General features: G+C 39.3%; 1 protein-coding gene across 3 annotated transcripts in view; it reads right to left on the bottom strand.

Moving 5' to 3' along the window:
* Positions 1-25,346, bottom strand: part of RELN (reelin) — a 277,724-nt gene that overhangs the window by 240,336 nt on the left and 12,042 nt on the right. The gene's annotated exons all lie outside the window — the stretch shown is intronic.

The raw sequence follows: 25,346 nt of genomic DNA, 5'->3' as shown, positions 1-25,346 counted from the left end.
AGAGATCATTTGTCATTGATGCAAAGAGTAGCCTATCAGCCTTGTAAAAGGACTATTTGCAGAGACATTACTTGTATTTCTGAAAGTTCATAACAAGACAGTGACAATGACATCAGCAGCAATATAAAAAGTGTTTATTCTTGTATTCCTAAACTATAAGGAATTGGTCATATCTGTTTACGTGGTCCAAGATGCTTCAGAGCTTCCATCTCAGTAAAAGTGACGAGTTCCATGGTTAAACCCGTGAACAGACTTCTAATGCGAGACCCAAGAATCTGACTTCCAATGTAACAAAATCCCTAACTTAAATACAATTCTGACCATATTCAAAGCCACCAGAAACTTGGCCACATGGAGCAGAGAGGTGCTTTGTTCCAGTTGGCATCACCAAAGGTGTTGGCACAGCCCAAAGACCTGACAGAGGAAAGACTGGCTGCTGTTATAGCTGCCTGCTTATAACAAACAGATGGGCAATTAAGGCTCTCACCTGGGTAAAAAGACTCAAATCTGAATTTCCCAACCAAGTATTGGTTTAAAATATTAAAACTTCAGTGCCTGTGTGGCCCAGCCACTGTCCCTTAGCTGCAAGCATTGCATTTTATATGGGAAAAAGGGAATATCAGCTGGCACAGAGAGGCACATCCTCTCTCCCTTTTCGGGTGGCCTTCTTGGAAGGAGAGGATGAAGGTTTCAGTCAGTGGCCCAGTGAATATGTGCTACTGCTATATAAATCTCTAGAGAACATCATATCTATTTATATATCCCCATTTAGGCTGTAAATCTCACCCTAATGTTGATGTTCAAAACAGACCAGATGAATCACACTCCAGAAATGTCTGATTCTCCTCACTGACTATAAAGGGAGCCCAGACTGTAATGCTCAGCTGTAGATGTCAATACTGAAGATGGCTAAACTGAGATTATTCCCATCAAGAGCCATTCATAGAGTAACTTAATTATCCAATTTCTATTAAAATGTCCAACCATTGCCCACATCAGAGGGAATTAAGCATCCCAGAGCCCAGAGCTCACCCAGGGACATCAGAGACAATGACTATCTTCATATTCTTTCTTGTGTTATGCCAAACATATCACTAGTGCTTAGCAACTTAGCAAGCCCTTGCAGTATCAAAACTTAAAAGGGTATCAGCAAATGCCTGTTATTCCATTTGATAATTCACAGAGGTCTGAATAGTACTAATGGAGTTTAAGCAGTAAACACAATAACCTGCATATCAAACAAAATGTGTTTCACTAAAATGTACACCAGTTATATTTCTAAAAATTTAACTGATGAATTAAATTGTGTGTCATAGCCAAATTAAAGAATAGTCATCAAAATACCATTTCCTATAATGACTGAAGACGACAGTTACTTATAGTTTTCACTTAAGAAACACAAACCAAATCATATAATTTATTGAAATACACCTCCAGTCAACAAACACTGTAAACATGAGAGTTATCAACATGACATAAAAGCCAGTAAAATGTGCTTTAACAGTATTTACATGATGGTTAGACTCAAATGATTGTGAAATCTATGTTGCCAGTGGTTGTATATTATTACTCTTATCCAAAGTCCCAGGAGAGGATGGGAAGAGATGATAATCTTTCCCAGACCTCACCTGCTACACAGGGCATGAAACAATTCTGGTTACTGGTGTATATTGGAACTGTTTTGTGTCTTTATTCAGCAGCAACCATTCTCCTTATTAAATTTGGAAGCCAAATGCTGTCATGCCTCCATGAAAAGCATCAACATCAAATTTTTCTTAAAAACAGATTAAATGTTATTGTGATTACCTTTTTATCACTCCAAGCCTGAGAATATTGACCCCCGTTTTGAAGCCTAACCTTATTTTTCATGCCTTTCAAGTTTATGTGAGGTTGACTGTTTGATACCCATACATGAAAATTTCATATTGTTGGCTGTACTCTCAATAAATTATTTAGAAGGTTTGAATATTTCTGCACTGTGCAGATTTTCAGAAGAGTTTGGTAAATCCTTTTATTCTGCTGACCTCAAGAAGCAAACAACCTCTCAATACACAATTAACAATAGAGAAAAAGAGAAAATGAAGGCTTGCTTGAAAAGAGAGCAAGTATAATTATCTACTAGGAATTTATTATAACTCAGTAATATCAAACATTTGCAAGACCTTTTGTCTTAATTCTAGCTAAGGAAACACACTCTCGAAAACCAGATTCTTGAACGTGTTTACCTCAGGCTAAAGTAACACAAATCCTCTTACAGACACATGAATTATGATGAGCAAACATCATGAAATGCAGGAGTTCAAGTGATGCTGGAGAAAAAGGAAGCATCTGGATGCTCAGGGCTTGAGAAGGTTCACTGGGTGAAAAACTGGACGGCTGAGCCCAAAGAGTGGTGGCCAGTTGCAAGTGGTGCTCCCCAGGCCCAGTATTGGGACCACTGCTTTTTAATGTCCTTATCAACCACCAGGGTAAGGGGATTGAATGAACCCACAGTCAGTTTATACTTTTACAGCTTCAGGTGACAAGGAACTCTACCATTTATTTATATGATGTATGAAAATGTTTTTTTCATATTTTTTAAGTTCTCCTTTCTCTGAATTATTGTATTTTCAGGAAAGTTTTTGCTTTATCAACAGAATTCAACATTTATAGATAACTTTCACAACTCTCTCAACTATCCTTTTTCTAAAATTAAGGAAACTTACTTTAGCTTCCTATTACACAGGAAGATGTTTTCTCTATTATCATCAGCTAGTTTTCTATATTTTTTGGAAGCAGAGGCAACCAGATGCATCCATAACAGAGAAATCTGGGTATAATTTTATAATGTTACCCAGTGGTAAAAGTGATGCCAGTTGTTTCAGTCTTCACTCCTTTCCTCACAATTCCTAAGGTTCAATGTGGTGATTTTTTTTTTTCTTTACTTATGCTTAGCATCAAGGTGATATATTTTGAAATTCACTCCCCTCCTTCACATAGTCTGCATTATTTTTGCCTCTGTTCCTCACCACCACCTTCATTTTTCAGTAATACAGCATTAAATTTTACTCCTTTAAGCAGCATGATAAATGATGCTGTTACCTTCCTAATAAGTTCCTGTTACCATTTTGACCACTTTTAAATTTAGGCATCAGGCCATGACAATGACACTTCCTCATCAGCCACAGTCTTCCCTCCTCAGAGTGGACTCCTTGTGTGATATAATTAAAATGAAAGCTGGCATTGTCTTATAATTACCTTGTGAACAAGGGTGAGCAATAAAGTTTCTGACTCCATTTATCTTTAATATATTTGTGCTTATCTTAATTAAACCAGATCTTAACAAGACTGCTTAATGGACCACAGAAATAAGAGACTTTAAATAATCTGGTGCTTTGCAGTCTAAATATATTGGGCAACCAATACAGCAGCTGTCCAAGGGACACACAGGTATTTTTTTTAATACCAAACTTGGGATTCGTCTGCCTGGGTGTGAGTATGCAGAACATCATCCTCCTCACCCAAACTGCTCATCTCAGAGTCCTTTCTGTACAACAGATGCACCCACCACAGTCAGCAGAGTCTGAGTTGCAGCCTGTCCAGACCCAAGGATTTTACCAAGTCAGGCTCTGGGAGGGCTGGCTGTAGACTCTTAGGAGCAAGGGGGTAAGAGTGCACAAGTGTCCTGATTAGAAGTGAGAAAATAAAGAAAATTAGCATGGAAAAGTGAAGACTGAAACACACTGAAAGTTGCTGAGAACCATGAACAGAAGGAAGAGGCCCAAAATACATCATACTTATTATTATAGGAACGGACACGAGTTCAAAAATGTGATTTAATTTTGTATGTATGATTCATGCAACAAAATAATTCTGCCTAAGTACAGTCTTTCATTTAGTTGGTGCAGAATGCTATTTTAAAAAAGCAACAGAACCCCCATCTTTAAACTGGAAAAATACTACTAAATAGCCTAGAATTGATTGACATTTTAAGTTAAAGAATGGATCAAATGAAGATTTATATGGGAAAAATATTAAATTTGGTTTAATATATGGGTTTATATTAAATATAAACAGCATTTGTACTGGCAGCCCACGGCTGGCACAGGAGCACTCTTTGCTGTGTTCAAGTTGGCCCAGAGGGTGGTGGTGAACAGTGCTGCATCCAGCTGGTGGCCTGTCACCAGTGGTGTCTCTCAAGGCTCTGTGCTGGGGCCAGCTCTGTTCAATATTTTTATTGATGACACGGATGAGGGGATTGAGTCTTTCCTCAGTAAATTTGCAAACACTAAGCGTGTGTCCATCTGTTGGGATGGGAGGAGGGCTCTGCAGACAGACCTGGAATGGTTGGATGGATGGGAAGAGTCTAACAGGATGAAGTTTAATAAATCCAAGTTCCGAGTCCTGTATTTTGGCCACAATAACCCCTGCAGTGTTATAGGCTGGGGACGGTGTGGCTGGACAGCGTTCAGGCAGAAAGGGACCTGGGGGTGCAGTGGCAGCAGCTGAACATGAGCCAGCAGTGAGCCCTGGTGGCCAGGAAGGCCAAGGGTGTCCTGGCCTGTGTCAGGAATGGTGTGGCCAGCAGGAGCAGGGAGGTCATTCTCCCCTGAACTCTGCACTGGTGAGGGCACACCTCAAGTGCTGTGTCCAGTTCTGGGCCCTCAGTTTGGGAAGGACCTTGAGACGCTTGAGCACATCCAGGGGAGGGCAACAAGGCTGGAGAGGGGCTTGGAACACAAACCCTGTGAGGAACGACTGAGGGAGCTGGGGGTGCTCAGCCTGGAGAAAAGGAGACTCAGAGGTGACCTTATCACTCTCTACAACATCCTGAAGGGTGGCTGTAATCAGGTTGGTCTCTTCCTCCAGGCAGCACTGACAGAAACAGAAGGCACAGTCTCAAGCTGCGTCAAGGGAAATATTAGGCTGGATATTAGGAAAAAGTTTTTCACTGGAAGAGTGATAAAGTACTGGAATGGCCTGGGGAGGCGGTGGAGTCACCACCTGGATGTGTTTAAAAAAAGACTGGATGTGGCACTCAGGGCCAGGGTTTAGTTGAGCTGTTAGGGCAGGGACTCAACAATATTGAAGGTCTCTTCCAACCTAGTGATTCTGTGATACTGAATTCTGGCATATGAATGGCTGGGCTGTAACAAATGTTAATGCAATCCTTTGACCATACACTGTATATTAATACTACAAGTTCAAATCAATAAAATCAATACCAGTTTCTAAAGATTAAAATCAGAACAACATAGAAAAGAATCTGAAAAAATAAGAAAAAGCATTCACTAGTCCTCCGATATAGAAACACCTGATGAAAATTGAGTCAAAAGAATGAAAATAATGTGCTTAAGAAATAAAATTCCTAAAGTAAGATCAATATTAAAATTCAGCAGCATCTGTTTGTCTCATCTTTGTGATTATGTGGCTAAATGGGTGAGAGGCAGAAATGGGGACAGTCAGACAATACATATGCTTATTCTTCACAGTGTGGTTTGTAAAGGCCGAGCAACCCAAGTGACTGGCAGCTACCTCAGGAAGGGTACGCCTGTAGGTGCATCACTTTAGCCTGAGCTGTTGGTTCTTTGCGTTAGGTTTGATATCATGGTCAACTACTGAACTAGAAAGAGAAGGCTGGAACATCAGCACTGCGGCAGGTTGTGATTACAAAACATTTGACAGGACTCTGGGAGAAAACCCTCAAAGTGCCTTCTGTCTATTTTGCTTGGGCTAAGGGTTGGATCTGAAGATAAAAAAGGTTCCTTCTAAACTCCTGTTCCTAGACAGGTAACAGATACTTTACCACCTCTAAATGTTCTCAAAAAAAGTCTGAGTCCAACATTCTGATTAGGCCACCACCAAACCATGCACACACAAAAACATACAACTGCAGCACAGTGACTTGTGTTGAACTTGTCATTATTGGTTAGTTGCTTGTTAAATACTTTATAAATGCAGCAAATTCCCAAGTGGTCACTTACTGTTCTTAAAAATAAAAAAAAATAATAAAGGGAACAGCATGGTTCTTGTCCCTGGTGTGCCTAACTATCCCAGATAACACCAGAACAAAATCCCCTAGCAAATAAGAGATTATTAATGAACCACTTCATATCCTCCTTCCATACTGAAATTCCTTCTGCTCTGCACATCCCAGTGAAAGCGATAAGTATTCACAGCCATGTCCCTGCTATGACTCATATCTTGTTAGAACAAAAAGAGGCACTTGGCTCTCTGGAAAATAAATCTCACTGCCGCCTGCCTTGGATTGCTGCAAGCCTACAGCTCCCTGGCTTGTGCTCTGTTGTGTCACAGAGGTCTTCACGTCCCACAGGAGACAATTACTAAGAAGTACCTCCAGAATAGGTGAGGTTCTGCATATTATTATAGGAGGGGGAAAAGGCTAAAATGGTAAATATATTTATAAAGGCTCAAAAAGCACAGTTACTCTGCGGGAAAGTCAGTCACCTGACAAGCTAAGCTGTGCAAATAGCACAGCCACTCTCCTGGACAAGAGGTTATTAGCAATAGGAAGAACTAAACTAATTGCCAGAATAACTTGTATTAGTATCCTCAGCAAGAAGCCAAGCTAGCCAAGAAGCATGATAACTAGCAGATCTCTGTCAGGAAAAAAAATATTAAGAAGTTTTTTTACCTTCCTAGCGTTTCTTCATCAGTTTGTCAATGAAAATTTTAAGAGTGAAACAAAGAAACTAAACAGCTTGCTGGAAAACCCCCAACAAACCAAATTAAGTAAACAAGTGTTAATCAAGTCTATTTTATCCAAACACCACTGACTGGACAAGGCAAAATATAACACTGGGAACAGAGTTGAATCCATAGACCTTAGCTGGTCACTCTGTCTCCACCACTGTGGCATGGTCACCAGTGAATGAATATTGTCACCAAATAAGCCCCTAGTAACAGCAGACACGGACAATAACATAGGCCATTAATGCAAGTGTACCAGCTGGTCAGTATCTTACCTAAATGCTGAAGTTCTTCCTTCAATCCCTGTTCCAGTGCCAAAGTAGACAGACACTTCTATCAGATTCCTCTCAGGAATTACTAAGGTCAAGGCAGAAGTGATACCATTATGTTGTGATGGATATAAACCTCAACATCCTTTCCCACAGAGTAACTAGGAGGAGAAATACTCCAGGTATTTGCACTAGCAGATATCCATACTTGCAAAAAAAAAAAAAAAAAAAAAAAAAAAAAAAATTCTGAGGAACCAGTGAAAAGAAACATGTGCCTAAATATGGAAGAGAAACATTTAACATTCTGTTCCAGCTCCTGGCTCAACAAGTAACATCACTGTCAACCTGCAATGCCTTGAATAAGAGAAACTTTCTGCATACAAGAATACAAGAAGACCCTACATTGGTTTTACTGCAGCTCTTTGAAGGTGGACTCTCCAAGAAGTCAAACATTTTGAAAAAAATGGCAGAAGTCACCATTGAGGGGTGTTTAATTTCTCCTTCTAATTCAGTAATTAAAGCACAGAGGAATAGCCAGACATTATTAAAAGTAGTCATGCTACTTCATACAGATCTAGCTATGAAGAAATTAGGCATAAATAAATATAAGTAGCATGCTTCTGGGGAACCATATATTCAATATTGTCTTCCACTTCTGTCTTTTAAATCCCACAGTTGGTTCAAAGAATGACTCTGACATCTGTCTAACCCCCTCAGCATTGCACTCTGAGAATGAGTAGGAAGAATCAGATAAGCAGAGTACAGAAAGATGGATCTGGATATGAGTGTGGTCTGTGCATCAGCTGGGATGCACTGTACACTGAACTTTCAAAATACAGAATAGGCAGCAGTCAGCAAGCATGGAGTGAAATACACTTAAAAATCCACACAACAAAGGGTGTTTTAGGAATCCATCTCTGTACACCTTTCACCACATTATTTCAGAGGCAAATGAATTCTCCTACCTAAAATGTTAAAAAACTTTGAGTTTCAATTTTGCTAAATAAGCCTTCTCAATAAGTCATAGAAATAGTGCAGTGCCAATAGTGTTTGAACATTTACTGTTATCTTGAATATGGAAAGAGGGAATAATGAACAGATTTAAGGAGGCTGAAATGCTTAGAAATTAATAAATGATGCAATATTTTTATTATGCCATTTTCAATGAAAATCAAACACTTTGATCTTTTCCAGTATCATTTCAGTTTGAAATTGAACATTTCAGTTCATTTTAAACTGAAAAAAAACCCCCAAAACCAAAAAAAACACCCCTATTTTAATCTAAATCAATATTTTAATGTCCTTTCCAAACACTTTGTGTCAGGTGGTTCCTCCACCTCAGGGAAGGCACTTCACTATGCTCCAACTTTTACAATCTAGCTAATACACCCAACCTTCCAATAGAGTAAAGGCAATAATCATCCTAATCACAGATTTTGTGACACTACATACCAAAAAAAAAAAACAAATAGAATTTAATCTTGAGGTGACAAAGAAATATGTGAATTTCATATTCAATTCAATGAACATGAAAGCAAAATACAAAAAAAAAAAAACCCAACTTTTAATCTGAGTCAAACGCCCAAATGTTTTTCCAAATTAAAAAAAAAAGTCAAGAAAAATTGTAGTTTTTTTCCAAGTAAGGTTTTCATTCTTCAAAAGGTGCATTTTCTATTATAAATCATTCCTGCTGGAACTGTTTTTATTCAATTTCCTAGAGAGCAAAGGAGCACTTTGTCTCTACTTGAAGGTATTGTAATGCCTTCTTATTACTTCTTTTTTTCTCTTTCACATCTGACATATTTTTCCTTATTGCTAACCCTGGAATAAACATGACTAAACACAGTTTTCCTGTGAGCTCACATACAAAAGTAGCTTGGGCAATGTATTAATTTTGCTGTTTATATTATCCTGTCAAAAACAGGTAAAACTTGGCAGTTCCTCAAGTCTTGAAGAACAAAGTCAAAAAGAAACCAAGCTATCATTAGGCAGCATCTCTGAGCACTCTAGTGTAGAGCTGCAGGACTTGTGTCAGAGTTCAAAATGAGATCTAACTTGAAAATCCCTTGGAAAAAAGGTCAAATTATAGATATTGTATGATTTATGCTGGTTTTAGACTTTCACTTTCTCATTCAAGGACAACTTCCATGTCCCACATCTTTGTAATGAGCAGAGTGTGCTACCTCCTCTCCTTTGCATTACCACAGGTCTCCAAGGACAAGGAGAAATACATGCTACAAAGATTTATTACATCCAACTACATCAGAAAGCCAGATAGCAAAAAATTCAAGCCATTTAAGTCAAGAAAACACTCTTGGAATTGATATTTTTGGATGCACAACAGGATATTAACCTGTACCATTGTTGAGCTCATCCTCTTTGTTAAACTTCAAGTTTGCTTTTTGCAGGAACCAGAATTCTGCTTCATACTGTGGAGAAGCACTTTTCAAAAGGGAAAAGCACTGCATCAAAGCAAGATTTCTACCTTGGACCACAGCAAATTGCTTGGCAGTCCTTTTATTATATTCAAGGCATTCTCAGGCAGCTGGGCCTCATTACAAGCAATGGCGCTTCAGCCATTAACTTCAGAGAGATGAGGATAAAGCACTAAACAAATGAAGATAATTTAAAGCATGTTAAGCAAGAAAATGAACTAGTATGGAGCACTGCTAATGCTGCATGCTAAGCATGCTTCCTGGTGAGTGCTGCAAAACCACAGATATTTTGGGACAGGTGCTCCTACAGAGTTTTTGTTTTCCTTCCAGCCCGGTGGGGCACTGCCCTGGTGGGGGCCTTGCAGTGCCACAGCAGAATGAACAGCTAAAAGATGAGGCCCATCCCTTCCTCTTCATTGTACCAATTCTAGGGCAGGAAATACTCCCAGGCAGAGTGCTGTTGCAGTAAGCAGCTTTTGGGGAACAAAAATGCAGTCAAGAATTTGTCTGTATAGGATTCACTGATTTGTTTGTTGAGAGTTTTAACAGCACTAGTGTTGTAAATTAATGAAGATAAATAACACTGGCATTTGGGCGTAAGACCAGAATTAGAGCTAAGTCTCAAATAGATCTATAGCCTTCCATACAGATCTTTATGTTTCATACACCACCAGTAAACATGAGGCTGTCTCACCACTGTAGTTGGGTGTTCTGATCAATTTGTGGTTCATTAGCCACATGCCAACATGCAGTCAGGACTAGCCCTTCTCCCCCAGAGATACTGACACTCATTCTTCAGCTTTCTAGTGTAATTTATTCATTGTGAACCAATACAGCTACAACCTGGTCCAAGTTTAACCTCAGGCTAGATCCAGCACTTGTATAGTCCCAATACTCCCTCCAGATCTTTCTGCTTTTCTGAGAAAATGCATAAATGTTACAAAGACAAAATTTCAGCTTTCATCCTACAGAGGCTGTACAAATTTTAACTGAACCATATTTTTTGAAAGGTACACTTAAAAGGAACTTTAACAGCTGCTCTCAGACTTTAGGTGATTAATTTTGAAGTAGGTTCTATAAAAGAATTAACAATAACAGCTGAAGGTTGAGGCATTAATATTAACCTGTAATAAAAGGAATGATATTCAAACCATTCCTAGAAATAAAAGATGAGTACCTGGTCCTAGAGTGCTAGGAGAAGCACATAACTTAAATTATATCCAATCAGGCAAAATACAGATATTAAACATTTATGAGCAGCTCTGATATATTCTGAATTAATCAGTTCACCACATTTAAATGTTTTAATATTTAATACTGCTACCTCAACAGTCCTGAAGAAATATTAAACTTTTGTATAGTCATTTAAAAGGGATAGCAAGAGATTTTACTACACATAAAATCTGAATTGTGGCAGTAGGTTTTGTGCTGTGCTGTGTTTTATGGAGAACCATGATTATAATGTATTGAACTACAACTGAAATTCTGAACATTTTTACACAGATGAAACAGAAATAAGGGCAGTAATAACACGAGTAACAATTATTAAGCCAGGGGTAAGTACATGTCCAATCTGATTAAGTCTCCTAGGCATGATGGATTACTCATGAAGGCTTACTAATATCATACTTTTGTCAAATCTGTCAGATGAGTGTAAATGGCATGCTAAAGACATTTTAGACATTGCAGTGTATTAATGTTAGTGTGTTAGTAAAGCAAATCTTGTCCAAAACACCAGCTGTGGTAAGCAAAAAATATGTCTAGAAAGAGATATTTTAGCTGTTGACAAATTCCCTCACTGTAAAAAGCAAGCACTCAGAATTTTTTTTTTTTTGCAGCTGCTGCCAATAACTGTAAATTTAAATATAAGAACTGTATACTAATTTGTGAGTCGTTTTAAAACACAGTGTTTAAAAGCATATTAAAGTTGAAAATGAGGACATGAAGACCTTCTTTAGAAAAGAGTGAGTCACATATGATGCTGATTCCATTATTAAAAAGCTTGCTTTGATTGTAAACATATTCCTGAGATTCTGTGCTTTAGCACTTCTAAATAAAGAAATACTTTGAAAATTCCTAGATAAAACACTACAACAACAAACTACAAAACTGTTGAGGTTTTATGGAAATTCTAAGAGGACAACACATGGCATAAAGCCTCTGCTATGAGCACGTGCTCATTTCCAGACCACTTTGACAGTCTGGAGCTCAGACTCGGCAACAGCTGAACTCTTGTCTATCTCTTTGCCCCTTGTCAGTCAGTCTAAATTCAATAAATTGCTCTCATTCTGCATGGTTTTGCCTGAATTATCATTGCAGACCACCAAACTGAATTTACCAGCGGTATTAAGTTTATAGCAGGACAATTTCAAAGAGAACAGTAGCAATTATAATTGAAGAGAAAGCACATAAAATCTGTATATGTAGGTTGTTAGCCAAGACACAGCCTGGCTCCCATGTGAATTATTTTTAAAAACAACAAATTCAACAAAACCTCCCCCCAAACAACAACAACAAACAACAACGAGGACAAAGTCTCAAATCTTTATTCTCTATTTATTTTTGAGCAAACATAAGCCTCATCCTTTAACACCATTACCTTTCTAGTAACGAAATCTGCCACAAATGCTCACACATAGCAAAAGGAACAGAGATGCCCCAGTTCAGCCCTTGCACCACTCTGTGGTCCTGCTAACCCACACTCATTCCCAGAAACCTCAAGCAACCAAAACTTCCACATGCACAAAGCCCTGCCCCAGAGATTATCCTTTGCTGATTTCACAATATTGCTGTAAGTGAACTCCAAAACTGGCAGTAATTCTGTCCTCTAGGGAGATGCTCATAAGCAGCAGCCAGAGTCCTTTATATAACCTGTTAAACCAAAAGTGGGCCCTGCATTCCCAGTGCTGAACATCATTGTCTAAGAGCAAACACAGACACGTGAAAATATTGCAGGTAATTGCTTTGGGGTCGTATTTATATGAAAAAACAGAGAGGAAGATATGGGGAAATTAAGAGAAAAGGCATGAAAGAAACTGTAAGGACACAATGCCACAGCTGTGAGACAAAAACACTTGCTGAGCTGATCTGAAGGCCCTGTGATGGACAAAATGACTCCCTCATGTTACTCAAGGAAATCACTCAGAGATCATCTCATGTCCCAGTACATTCAAGGAAACAAGACTTCTTTAGAATAAGGAGATAATCAAATAAAAAAATGGGAGTTACCAATTTCTTTTCTTACTGCAAGTGATTCATATGATCCTGAGAAATCTCAGTTGGATCTATCAATAGAGAGGCATTACAACCATTGGATCAAAAAGATGCAAGTAATAGACAAGTCACAAGACATGCAAGTGACCCTCGACCAACAGTTCAGAAAGAGTTTAAAACGAAACCAAAACGATGAAAAAAAAAAAAGTTTGCATAATATAATTTCTAAAAACTTTTGAATTTTGCCAAAAAATTCAGGGAGTCCCTTGAAGATAGATGGAATTCTTATTGAGACAACCATGGCAGACTTGGGGAATTTTTGAGTCAGAATGGTGAATTAATTAACCAGACTGACCTGACTGCAAAGACTGTTTCTCCCAAAAACAGGATAGGGGGAAATTTGGACTAATTTGAAATATGCTAAGAAAGAGAAACTCTAACATAGGCCTGAATAAATGAGCAATCACATTGAGAAAGAGATGAAAGAATTACCAAAAAGCACCCTAAATTACTATAGAACAACACAAATGAACTTGGACTTGCAGAACAATATCAGAGAAAGGAAGTTTTCCAGTATGCAACATGGACTATAAATGAAGGGATAGTGGATACTGGTTTGGACATCACTATTTTTTCAGCAGACATAGGAAAAAAGCTAAGAGGTGAACCTGTAATTGGCTGTGTATGCTGCTGACAAGGCTGTGGAGATAACTTGTCCCTTTGAAATCTAGGAAAGCAGGTTTTGATTGAAAGTGATGGAAATTTGAGAAAGCGATTCAGACAATTAAGGAATTGCACAATCTGCCATCTTCAGATTTAAGAATGGCAAAACCCCTACCAAACACTCATAAAAAAACAACTTTGTAATATATTAAATGCATGGAGATGTAGCTCCTCAAGATCCTGGCCATTGCCAGTGGTGCTCTCGTGCCCCCCTGTGCAGAAACACAAAGGCAGCAAGAAAGGACAAAGAGTCACTCACACCCCTCCAGAGGCCCCAGATCTCAGGGGAATCATAGCTGCTAAAATTTCAGTGCATTTGAGACCGCAGTCCATCCATTTCCAAACTGTTTCTAAAAAGCTAGAGATAATAAAGATAATAATGAAAATAAAGATGGGAACTGTGGTTGCAAAGGTCAAACGTGAGATGTATGCAATGTTAATGTGGAAAAGCTGAAAGGACAAATGAGAGTCTCTGCTAAGTGATTTTACATTTAAGCAAGGAGCAGCAAATTCTTCTTTGTGAGCATTAGGATTCCCTCTCTAAACCGAAAATTATAAATATGAAATTATACTGCAATGGTTCACACCACATGGTTAGGCTGTAGAGAAGTATGGAGAATCTGCTTTCTGTGAGGTGCAGGGAACTAAGTGGAGATAATTTAAAGACTTATTACCTTTTATCATGGGTAAGCACTATAGCTGTTACAGCAGGTTCATTGTGCTCTTCTCAAACTGACCTGGAGAGTGGTAAGCAGCCAGCAGAAGCAAATTCAGGTGGCAATGAAAGCACAGCTTTATCAAATACACTAATCCTCACCAATTCACATTGGCAGATGTTGCTTTTTCTGTGAGGGGTGAAACGATTGCTGGCCAGATTGCTGTGTCTGGGGGATATCTTAAGGCAGGGATTGGCAGAAATTAAATGAGAATGGGAAGTGACTAATGTGACTTATATATATATATATATAAGACAAATATTGAAATTAATACCAAATACATAGCACAGCAAAGACAGACCTAAGCTATTCCAGTGATTTATGGGTACCTAAGTCTCTTGCTTGCAAAACTTACTCATTTAAATTTGCCACAGATCTCATCATAAAGTGAAGGAAACCTGTAGGTCCCATCAGACAGTCTCTGAGTTACACACATGCAGAACCACACAGGTTTAAGCTACTGTTCTGAAACCTGATTTTCTTTCTTTCTTTTTATTTTTTTAAAGTGAAAATCTTTTTCAAATTGGCCAGTAATTAGAAATAGCAATACATAAATCTGCCAAACATCTGTGCACCATTTTAATGAATGCAAACCTTAAATAAACCTTGATATAAAAGGTAAGATAGTTGGAAAGTTATAAGCAAATGTAACAATACTTTTGAAATGAAAATGTCTTCAAGTTACAGCTAGAGCACTATGTAGATTATTCTGTGCTATGCTGGGTCTAGGAAATAATAACAGTAGCAAAATTGTAAGACATATTAGAATGGCAGGTGCTGCAGTTCATTGTTATGCTAAAAAACTCCTAACAATTGTCTATAGCAATTGCAGCTGTATAATAATTATCCATCTGATTAGCAAATGTAACTACCTGCAGTTAACTGGTTTACTGATATAACTACTTGCAAGGATGAAATGCCTTTCAAAATCAGGTAAGTTAGTGCTAAAACTAAGCAGCCCTGTCAAAGTTTCATACTGAAAGAGTATTTCAAGTGGCTGTAGAATTATCTGCACTTTGGTACAAGTGCTTAGAAAATGTTTTTTATAAGATGTGAAAAAGCATCCAAAAAACAGCCTCACCAGATTTTAAAACCAGGTAGCTCAGACATTATTTTATGAAGGAAAACTATTACAACCACATTTTTATTACTAGATATATCCATGCCACTGCAGGCACTCAGATGTCTCAGAAAACACATTCAAATATATACAGAAATTATATGTGGTCAAGTTCTCATCCTCTCCTATTGCCTCAATGGTTGTAATCTTGCTTCTTATATGAAAAAGCTGCTCCTCTTCAGTACTCTCCACCTGTGCCTGTAAAACTCTACTCAACCACTTGCCCAGGGCCATTTGAGCTAAGTAAAATATTATTTATTTTCATTAGCATAAGTCATCATGGAAAAAAGTAGATTTTCTATCTGAAACCTCAGATTTTCATGGCAATTTGATTGGGGTGACCTTGCTCTTCCATTTAATCTCACCAGACAACAAAATATTTTAAAATATATGCAAATTATGTCAGTGTCCTCCTATGAGATACACAAGTAAAACTGTTAAAATTTGGACACAAATTTTCATTAATGTCTTTAATGTCTCTTTCTGTATTATTGACTTCAAGGTAGTTTGTAGATAACACAAATCTTCCTCTTTCCTTGTCCCACCTTTGCTTTCTGTGTGTTCCATCAGAACAGACTCACTTTGAGACCTGAAATTCTATTTACCTACCTTTGTAGCTTCCTTTTAAATCTAAACATGAGGTTTTTCCACTCCTTTTCTGCTTCCTCTCATTTAAGAGAAAGGAGTCCAGCAAGGAACATTTGGGTAAGCCTCATTTACATACAGAAAACAGCACAACAGAATCACAGGTGTGTTTCCCCAACGTGTCTCTCACTAACTGTTGATCTCACCAGCTGATTCCAACTAAGCACAACCAAAAGGTAAACACCTGGAAACTCCTGCTTCTCTAAATCCTCTGAAATATCAGTACCCTGAGAAAGGTGCCTCTTCATTCTCCTCCCTGTTTGGTCACTCCAGGGCTCTAAGGCTTTGAGCATTCATATAGAAATATCCAAAATCTGAATTTTGCAAAGATTCCCATTAAATTAATTAAACCAGGATTCCCATTAAATTAATCTGCATTCATATGTGCTGGAAATACTTGAATGCCTCATCAGCACATGCCATAGGTATTTAGAATCTGAGACACTCCACATCAAGCCTGACATATTGGAAACTGAGAGCACTCCTGTAGGAACAGCAAAGGAAGCTGAACCATAGCTTTTAGCACGGTTAAAGCAAAAAAAGGATAACTAAAGAACTGAAGTAGTGCTCAGTCTGGGCTGGTCTCTTTGTCACCTTTGGCATTTCATGTGCTTTTTCTAGCTCTTTTTTTTTTCAACAATTGAAAAATGCCTTTTGAAATTTAATATGCAAAAAATATAATAGTATGTATATTCATTTCAGCAGTTGGGGATACATTTAATGCAAGATTTTATCAGTGCAAGTTTGCTATTCAGATTGTAATTATAAAAGTAAGGAAATATGTCTTAAACACTAAATTGTCCACAGACCATGGACAAATATATATGTAATCATCCAACAGTGATTCATAGTGAAATACTACTAAAAAAACCCTAATTTTTATTATTCACATTTGCTGGATTTCTGTTCATGTGTAAACCTTACTGCTCCCAAAAAATCTTACAACAATAAATCATTGTTGTACAGCCAGGTTGCCAATCTGCTAAGAAACTGAAATTTTGGAAGAGGAAATTTGGAAATTTTCCTTAGGAATTTTTGGGAGTTCTTTAAAGGAGAGCGAGGAGTTGATACTTCAAGCATCTGATTTTCTCAGCGCCTCTTCCAACTTGCCCTCTCATTGAACCAACACAATTCTCTTTTCCCATTTTCTCTCCCTGGGCTCTCCTGCCTTCCAAGAAGAGGCAGCTTTGGGGAGCCCTGTGCCCATGGAGCCCAGCTGCCTGCCAGAATGGAGCTTTGGGGAGCCCTGTGTCCCCAGAGACAATCTGGGATGCCAGGATGGAGCTTTGGGGAGCCCTGTGCCCCAGAGCCCAGCTGGGATGCCAGGATGGAGCTTTGGGGTGCCCTGTGCCCCAGAGCCCAGCTGGGATGCCAGGATGGAGCCTTGGGGAGCCCTGTGCCCCTTCTGCCTGCCAGGATGGAGCAGGAGCTGGTGCAGCACACGAGCACCATTTGGCATCACACAAACCTCCAGTGCCAAGCAGAACAGACACAAAGGAAAGTTAAAGGGCCACTTGCTGCTGCTCTCCCTGCTCACACAACACTCCTTCTGAAGGTGTTTGAAACCCTTCTACAAAATCATAATTTTAATGTGTCTCATCTCTGCCTCACTGAGAGTAAGTTGATGTGTCAGTTGGAGGCTGGCATCAACCATTTTTGGATGGTTGGTTTCAAATCCTCTAATCAGCTTACCATCCAAATAATTGAGCTGTGTGTTGGGAGGCCCTTCGAGGCGTGAGTGAAGACATTCTCCCTCAAGGCCCAGAGCAAAATTAGAGCTGTCATTTCCAGCCCCCCGCGTTGCCTGCACCTTCCTGCATCAGCCAGCCAGAAGCTGCTTCACGTGCCCAAGAGTGTCCTCCCCACCACGTGTGTAGCTCATAGAAATGAAGGACAGCACCTTTGTTTTTCTAAGAAACACTGATCTACTACTATACATGGAGATTTAAAGCTAGGATTCAGATACATGTTTTTCTTCTATTTCATCAAAATGTATAACCCTCACTAAACTACCCTTACAAGCCACTCTGTGAAACACCAGGAGACACACTGTGACCTTCATAGTGGAAACCTAACACAGAAGTGACATAAATAGCAAGGAAAATATATACATTAGTAGGGCACACAGTAACAGATGCAGAGCAAGATTTTCTGCTTGCACAGGCAGCCCATAATGGGCTTTAAAACAAGGGCAGCATCCTGTGGGGTGATTTCTTCCCATGCTGTCCTTGCTTAAAGGGAACAAATTACTGCTTGCCCATGGGGATGATAGAGCTGCCAGCTCCAGCACTCCCTTTCTGGCCATCCCACCTGGTGCAAAGCCCCCTCAGGAGGGTGAAACACCAGTTTGCACCCAAAAGCATCACCAAGAAAATTTGCCCATTCCCCCTGAGCTCACACCTCCCCTGTCTATGCCATCCAGGACACCTGCCCCCTCCATCTTCCTTTCAGAGCCTCCCTCATTTCCCACAGCTAAAGGAGAAATGTTTAGGAGCTCTGTTTTCCTCTTCTCTCACAAACTAGCATGTCCTGGTTTTTATATCTTCCCTTTTTTATCTTCCTTTTATTATCTTCCCTTATTTCCTAGTTCTCTGTAATTACATATTGGGACATCAAACAGTGAAGCAGGGACTGCTTTTGAAGGCTTTTATAATTAGCTTTTCTATTGTGTCCTTTAATACCTCCTCTGGCTTTAGACTTACTTTTTTCTGTTCACAACCTCCTGAACATATGGCAGTAAATATGCAGCATGCTGTGAGCTTCACCTGGAGTCTACTTACAATATATCTGCAATGTAAATAACAGACTTCGTGTCAGTCAATTAATCACACACCAGTGCTTGGCAGAGGGCAGGCAGATTGCAGGAAGGGAAATTGAAAGTGGTGTCTTGATCAGCATTGGACTTCAAGTATTAAATATTACCTAAGCTGGCATGCTTCTCTGGCATCACTGCTTTTACCTAAAAACATTCCCTTACAATTGCATTAGAATTAATTCAAGGCTAAATTCTCCACTCACCACGACCATTTTGGTAACATTTGACCCAATGCAATAATGATCTCATTTCCACAGAACATGACCCAAATGCAAATATCATACAAAAATTAAATTAAATTAAATCAAATTAAATTAAATTAAATTAAATTTAAAGTGATCCCATGATGATGCACAAAATGAAAATATTGTCATTTCAGTAAAAATGTTTCTTTTTGGTAAAACAAATTCAAATTAATTATGTTACAGATGTGGTTTATTCTTGTTTTTGCAACAATGCATTTGAGCAAGACAAAATACTTTGTTTACCTGACGCACTTTATTTAACTCAAGGGATTCATGAGGATATCATCAATTATAATCACAAACACATCATTTTATGCTTAAAAAAGAGGACTCTATTCCATTAGAGCTCTTCTAATTTGAAGATCTCAAAGGATTTTCTGTACTACATTAAAATCCTTGTCATTCCCACAGAGGACAAGTGAAAATACAGAAACAAATCATCTAATATTTAAACACACTTGCAGAGGGCACAGCACAAAGATCTCATGGGAAGAGCTTTCCTAATAACAATAAAAATTTCATTGAAGGTAACAAAGAAGCCTGTTCATGGCTGAGGTTCTTCCACGTCTCACTGTACCTGGTCCTGAGCTAGTCTCTGCCAGGGCTGGTGCCTGAGAGGGCAAGTGGGCAAACTGTGCCCTCAGCCACCTCCCACCCAGCTCACACCACTGCAGTTCAGCCCTACAGGTCTCCAAAGGCTTTGTATTATTGCCTTCATCCTGCTTCTTCTGAGAATTTATTCCTACAGGGAATCCCCATGCTCTTTCTCTGCAGTTTCCCTTTACAGAAAGCTCCATCTTTTCAGGAGATGAACAAAACTTCAGAGACTAGATCAACCTTTGGCTTAAAAGCCACTGACCTCTGATGGTCACTGGCTATGCATCCAGGACAACCAATTATCTTCTGTAGATGACTAGAAACCCAAAGCCCACCACTGCTCCTAAGGGCTTTGGTGGCACGGTGGGAGCTGAGGCTGCCTGGTGCTGGGGCACCCCTGTTACCCTGGGGACCCCATCCATGCCCATCCCGTGGAAAAGCCTCTCTCCCCACCATTGCCAGACCCTCTCTCCCATCAGTGCCAGAGCCCTCTCTCCCTGTGGCTGCAGAGTGATTTTTATTTGCAGCAGCAAAGTGAAAACTGTTCTCAGTGGGGATCAGCATTCCCAGTATCTGTAGGGTACAGCAGAGTCTTACTAAAGAGTTTCTGTGCCTGGGGCATCTGCAGGGACCCCTCTCTCTCTGTGTTCTCCTAGGGCTAATAAATAGCTGAGCTCACATGACTGACTTCAGTTTTAGTGATGGCATGACCCTGGGTTCTTTTACTCTGCTGGCTACCAATTTCCATCAAACTTTCAGGTCTTTTGCATCTTTGAGACCTGTATCCCTGTTACATTTGATTAAGCAACATTAACCAACACATTCCAAAGGGAGGAGGACAGACAGTGTACTGACAGTACTCTAGGAGAGTGCCCATAAATTTCCTTCAGGGAAAAAGATATTGATTTGCAAGCATAAGCATGCAGAAAAGGCAACCACACAACAGGAGAGTAAAAAATATTTATTTAGCATATTGGTCTACAATGTCTTGTTATGCCAATGATAACAGCACCAAAGCAACAGAGGCCAAAAACACATACAGGACATTTTGATATTTGGGACATTACTATGCAGTGGTACTAACAACTACTGGGAGTAAAGGGAAGTTAAGGTGTTTAAAGGATGGCAGCTCTTGCAGGGATGTAAAAGCTATTGAAGTTGAGGGGATTTTAGTATTTCAGAGAATATGGATTTGAAGCATTCCAACCAGCAGTACAAAAAGCATATACAGCCCCAGGAAAGGCCAGGTTCTGTGCTCAGCTACCAGCCTCAAAAATGGACAGGCAGAGCTGTGTCCCCAGCTCGTCCTGAAGGACAGGAGGGGCCAGGCAGCCCTTCCCCTTGGCAGTGGCCAGCTCATGGGGAAGTAGGGCAGAAAATTCCAAGGATCTCAGCCCAGGCCAGACCTGACATCCCCTTCCAGTGCAAACACTGCCAGTGCTGGGCAGGGTTGTGCTGCCAGCAGCCAGAGGGGCTCAGGGAGCTGGCACTGCTCCACATGGAGTCCTGAGCAACAAAGGGGAAAAGCCACAGACCTAGAGGTCAACATACCTAGCCATGATTTGGCCTCCGAAGTGCAAGAGTTTAACTTTGACTCACACAGCACCTTGTGTCCCTGCATGTTTCCTGGTGCCCCTGGTACAGCCACAGGCTGTGTCCAGTGCCAGGGAAACAGGGCTGTGGTGAGCACCAGCTCCAGCTCTGCCTCCAGACAGAGCTGCCCACTCAAACTGCAGCCCCCACTGGGTTCAATTAAGCAGCTTTTGTCTCTTGACAGGACTTGACCATGGAGCAATGCTTGAGTCAGAAACAAAGACACAAAGACAAGCCCTGAGGCAGAAGATCTGATGATATTTCTAAGTTAATTTACAATTTCAGTGCTTTTACTCTTTAAAGATAAAGTAACTAAGATGATGTTGTGATTAAGGTGTAGAATGTCTAATTTGAGAGATGTATAAAAGGCAATCAAGGAGTGCTATCTATCAGGAGATAACTGCAAGTCTTCTCCCATCATCACTATAAATCTTTCACTGAGAAGAGCTACTACATTATAAAGAACAAGAAGTAAAAAAAAAAAATAAAAAGAAGACATGTTAAACACTACCTAACAAGCTTCATGACATGAGCACAAAAGTCTTAAATTCAATGTCATAAATTCAATACCATCAGAAGATTTAGATACAATGTCCTTAGAGACAGTGCTGTGTAAGTCAAGCACAATATTAAAAGACAGTGAAATCTTTAATCTGTGTTAAATATTTTAAATTCATAGATCTGATTCAGAGAAATATCACAGAAGCATCATCAATCCTTTTTCCCTTCTGACACGTATTTTTTATAGCTTTGCTACAGTTTCTGCAACTAAAAATATCCCAAACACTTACAGAAAACAGATGAGACATAAAACTGACCTTGTGGACAGGATCACATGCCATCATTATGCTTACTCCAATAAATACCCCCAAACAGGCCAAGATTAATACCTGCATATATTTAAATTACCACTTTAAAAGAGATTAGGCTTAAGGCATCCCACCTATTCCCAGAGGCATCATGCAGTGATTATTCCTTACAGGTATTTCCAAAGGGAAAACACCTTGTTCAAAAGTACTGAATGTTGTGATAGTGGCATATATATAACCCTCTCCTTTAGTTTCACATTTAGGGCACATAAGCCTTTATTTTCTGTTTAAATGTACTAATCTTCTTAACGGTATAATCAAGCCTTTAATATATAATATTATCAGTTTATATTTAGAAGGAATAACCATCACGTTAGTGGTGATGGACATATCTCTCCATTCATCTGACTGAAATACCCTGGATAAATCTCTTTGCCCAATTCATTTCTGCAGAGACAGCAAGAGGCTTTATTTAATTTAAAAGCATTCAGTTGCAATATATTTATAGTTAATATGTTAAAATCCTGCTTTAAGTTTGAGAAACGTTTCTTTCTTCTTCCATTTCTGATAGGGAAATGTTCCAGTTTGTAGCTTTTAAAGTAACGTAGGCTATAAATTCAACAAAAGGTATTCCTACAGCGAATAGGTCACAAAAACTTAAATTATCTTTGCATCCTTGCAAAGTTAGGTGTTCTTGGAAGGTAAAAATGAGCCTGAGCCCCTAGGTACAAATTTAAGGAAGTTCATATTTAATAGTATCCCAGAACATGATGGGTTTTTTGGTTTTCTTCTTGTTGTTGTTTTGTTTGTTAGTTTTGGTTTTTTTTTTTTCTTTTTTTTTCTTTTTCTTTTTCTGTTCTTTCAGTAGAACTGGAAGATTTCTTAGTAATTCCTAATTCTTGCCCAATATAATACCAGCTTTGCACCACATAAAAAATGCCCCCACCAATACAAAACCTGAGCCAGATCTAAGCCCCTGAAACATGGTCTTTCTGTGAGATATTACAGGGGGATTATAAAACACCAGACAGCAGAGCTATCTTTTGGCACATGACAGGCATTGCATTAGGCCTGCCATGATGCATACATTAAACATAATAAATAGCTGCTATAGACCCAAGTCCCCAAAATACATATTAAGGTCTCTCACATATATTTTCTTGTGGCACCTCCTCTGATTCTGAAGAGCACATTAAATGTTTAGCCACCCAAAATGTAACTATTCATCCTAGCAGCAACCTGATTGCCTGCAACAGAAAATCTCAAGAAAGAGTTAAATAGACAGCCATTAACAAAGAATATAATGGAACATGCTCTTACATGTATAATTAAAAGAAATGTATTATTATCCTTTAATTATATCTAAAAATTTCCAAATTAATCAAAAATAATGGAGAAAGTGTGATGTGTTATTATCATTGATTCCCGATTTGTCTTAAAGGTAAATACCCATATAAGATACTCATAAGTAAAACCCAAAATTAAAAGGTCCATCAAATTCTGGCCTAGCTAATTACAAAGGCATCAATCTCTCTTTATAACAGAGCACAGTGTTCTTGATGTAAAAAAAGCACAAAGAGGATGATTCCCCTCTAATTCAAACAAATTACAGCCACTCTGCATGCTAACCATAACAAACACATATTAAATTCAGCAGAAGGGATGAGAATTGAACTGGCATGCAGCTGGAACCTCTTCCAGATCATTTGACCAGGGAATGTTTTTCCCACTGACACATCTGCCCAGCAATGTGGGGGGAAGTCACTACATGGAAGCTGTGGATGCTAAATCTCTGAGCAATGAGCCCAGCATTCTGAAAAAGGAGGGAAGAGGGGGGAAATTTGGATAAGCTGAAAATCTGACTGTTCCCTCACATGTGGTCCTCTCTTCTGCCTCACCTGCCTACACCTGGAGGCCACAGTCAGCCTTGCCCCAGTGCAGCACTACCCCAAGAGGGATGGAAACTGCCATCCAGATGTTCTGCACAAGGAGTTAATTAGGAAAATTTTCAAGAAGAGAGCAGGGTTAAATCTCGTCCCGCTGTCCAAAGATTTTGCTATGTATCACTCATATTACACAATGCATCAAGGAGCTGTGGGCTGTGCTGGCACTGATCCTCTTCTATGGTGATGACAGTCCTCACCTCCCTGAAGTGCTAAAAGCTGGCACACTCCGAGACAGAACAAGCAATTTTGGTTTGTCAACAATTTGACCATTCTGAAGATTTGAGGTACTATGCTTACTAGCATGTGTATGAGTTCTGCACCTTATAAAAAATCTACATGCTCTAGAGAAAATACATCAATTAGAACAAAAAGTTTCCCTGTTTCTGAGTGTATGTAGAAAATACTTGGTAACTGCAAAAAGTGCAGGCTTTGTAAATCTAGAATGAAAGGTTACTAGTTACAGAGCAAGTCACTAGTGTTTCTTAGCAGTTAGTGAAATGCAATCAAAATAAATATTGTAATGTTACTAATTTTACAATGTGCTTTCTCAAATGGAAAATATTGCAATTAGAAGGAGGATTTGCTCTCTACTGGAATCTCACTAATTGGGCAAAAAGTACTTGGGGGGGAGCTGTTCATTGGGGTTTTGGGCAAGGTCCCAGAAGAAGAGGAGTCAGCATGTAATGCATCACTACCACTGCTCAAAGACAGTTTAGAGTTTAAAAACTCCATTTGTACAAAGAAAACAGCCAGATGCCACGGCATTGGTGTTCTGTCAGTGATGAGTAGCATAAAGGCCCCCTAGCATCTGCTACCACTTGAGGAAACAAAACTTACTTCTCTTTGAGTGAAAATGTCCACAGAAGAATCTGGGCTGCCTGAGGCTGGGGAGGGAGCAGTGCTGCCAGCTCCAGCCAAACCCACACCTTTTCATCTCCGCTGGCTGAGGCAAATTCTGCAAACATCACAGCTCTGCTGAAACTCCTTTGTATTCACAACTGCATTAACTACATGCTGAAGGAAAAGCAGGGCAATAAAGAACACAGGGATCATTTCCCTGAAGGAAATAAACCTGTATCTCTCAGACACATTTTCTATGTCTGCTCTCAGCAGTTCATTTCTGTTTGAGGTGGACAACCTGTAAATATTATTCTGTGAAGAAAAGAGATAATTTTAAAGACATGAAGGTCTCTTTGTCTAGTTCAATGAACCCAAATTCTGTGGATGCACTGCAACAGGTTTTCCAGATCAGAAGCAGAAGTACCCTTTATCTGCAAGACATTACATTGCTGCAGAAAGAAGCAAGTGAGAGATCTCCTCTAAGCCTTTTTTACGAAACACTGAAACACAGAAAAGATTTCTGCTGAAAAAGAAAGCTGAAAAATTACTAGGTGTAAAGGAAAATGTGGTCAAGTTACACATTAGTAGCCACACAGCAACCACAGGTATAATTATAGAAAATGTGAGATTTTTACCTTGGAAATGCTAGTATTGTTACCAACTGCCCTTTGCTGCCTTAAGGAGTGAATT

The sequence above is a fragment of the Lonchura striata genome, chromosome 5 (genome assembly GCF_046129695.1).
Source record: "Lonchura striata isolate bLonStr1 chromosome 5, bLonStr1.mat, whole genome shotgun sequence".
NCBI lineage: Eukaryota > Metazoa > Chordata > Aves > Passeriformes > Estrildidae > Lonchura > Lonchura striata.
This window is presented reverse-complemented; position numbering and strand designations above follow the sequence as displayed.